This window comes from Schistocerca gregaria, chromosome 4, assembly GCF_023897955.1.
Source record: "Schistocerca gregaria isolate iqSchGreg1 chromosome 4, iqSchGreg1.2, whole genome shotgun sequence".
Taxonomy (NCBI): Eukaryota; Metazoa; Arthropoda; class Insecta; order Orthoptera; family Acrididae; genus Schistocerca; species Schistocerca gregaria.
In genome coordinates, this window is record NC_064923.1 from 593689066 (window position 1) to 593691087 (window position 2022).

The following is a 2022-nucleotide window of genomic DNA, read 5'->3' on the forward strand; positions in this document are numbered from 1 at the left end:
AATCTTTCATTTGCTAACTATGCCTATCAGTAGTTAGTGCCTTCAGTGGTTAGAGTCTTTTATTTAGCTGGCAGTATTGGCGTATGCTGTATTGCAGTAGTTCGAGTAAAGAAGATTTTTGTGAAGTAAGTGATTCATGAAAGGTGTAGGGTATTGTTAGACAGTGCCATTCTTTTGTAGGGATTATTGACAGTCAGATCGCGTTTAGTGTTGATCGGAAAAAGTAAAGAGAGTAATGTCTGAGTACGTTCAGTTTGCTCAGCTGTTTGAAAAACAAATAACGTAAGACGAAACTTCCTGGCAGATTAAAACTGTGTGCCCGACCGAGACTCGAACTCGGGACCTTTGCCTTTCGCGGGCAAGTGCTCTACCAACTGAGCTACCGAAGCACGACTCACGCCCGGTACTCACAGCTTTAGTTCTACCAGTATCCGTCTCCTACCTTCCAAACTTTACAGAAGCTCTTCTGCGAAACATGCAGAACTAGCACTCCTGAAAGAAAGGATACTGTGGAGACATGGCTTAGCCACAGCCTAGGGGATGTTTCCAGAATGAGATTTTCACTCTGCAGCGGAGTGTGCGCTGATATGAAACTTCCTGGCAGATTAAAACTGTGTGCCCGACCGAGACTCGAACTCGGGATCTTTGCCTTTCGCGGGCAAGTGCACACAGTTTTAATCTGCCAGGAAGTTTCATATCAGCGCACACTCCGCTGTAGAGTGAAAATCTCATCCTGGAAACATCCCTCAGGCTGTGGCTAAGCCATGTCTCCACAGTATCCTTTCTTTCAGGAGTGCTAGTTCTGCATGTTTTGCAGAAGAGCTTCTGTAAAGTTTGGAAGGTAGGAGACGGATACTGGCAGAAGTAAAGCTGTGAGTAGCGGGCGTGAGTCGTGCTTCGGTAGCTCATTTGGTAGAGCACTTACCCGCGAAAGGCAAAGGTCCCGAGTTTGAGTCTCGGTCGGGCACACAGTTTTAATCTGCCAGGAAGTTTCATATCAGCGCACACTCCGCTGCAGAATGAAAATCTCATTCTGGAAATAACGTAAGACGTTTATCAGCACAGTAATTCATAAATTTTTCTAAGGAGAGATTTCAGTGTTAATCACATCTCCCTCCAAGTCTGGTGTCCGAACATTTCGACTACGTTCTTCGTGATTTCCTGCTTCCTGAAACGACCTTGTCTCAGACAGAAGGCGAAACACTGTTGCAAACACTGAAAGCTGTCTTTGCTATCGGCGGGGATAGGTCTCCTGATACAACTTTGCTGGCCGCCACCAGTTGCCATTTGCCTTTCCGTAAGTAAACTCCATGTTGGCTCTCGACAAGCTCTCGATTCGAATACGGAACCATTGTGTACAACGCTGTATCACATCCATTACAAGATTAGTCAGCAAGAGGAGTGAATCGGACACATCATTACCAATTACTGTAGTAGGAGAATGCGTTAGGGATGAAAAATGAGGAACAGTACCTACCTCGTGGAAGAAACCACCCGTACTGTAACTGTGGCTGCATGGTACAGCGCAATTTAGACCGCAGTCTCTGTAACAAAGCATGACTGAATAAATGGTCCCTAGCATGGACACCATGCATGTACGGACATAAGTTTATTAGGCCTTCTTTTTTCCATATCCTCTCATCATAGTTTATACACGGTGTAAAATGTCACCCTGTATATTTGATATGCGTGTATGTAGGCAAAACCACGGATAAAAAGCTCATCCTAAACAGCTGGACGATTTCAACGGAATTTGTGCATGAGAGAGGGGATGGTTATATGGACAGAGAGGGGCGACAGGAGGAGAGAGACAGAGACAGATGGAGCAAGAAATAGGAAGAGAGAGAGAGGACAGGAGGAGATGGATAAAGGGAAGGGGAAATGGACCGAGAAAGGGAGGAGATGGATAGAGAGGAGAGGAGGAGATGGACAGAGAAAGGAAAATGGAGGAGATGTTAGGGAGAAGGGGAGGAGTAGATGGGCAGAGAGAAAGGGGGGTAGAGATAGAGCGAAGGGAAGGGA

At 46.0% G+C, this 2022-nt stretch overlaps 1 non-coding gene across 1 annotated transcript; it reads right to left on the reverse strand.

Moving 5' to 3' along the window:
* Positions 1–315: 315 nt before the first annotated feature.
* On the reverse strand, positions 316–390 carry Trnas-cga (transfer RNA serine (anticodon CGA)). Its single transcript has one exon. It is a non-coding gene; the product is annotated as a tRNA-Ser (tRNA).
* Positions 391–2022: the final 1632 nt, after the last annotated feature.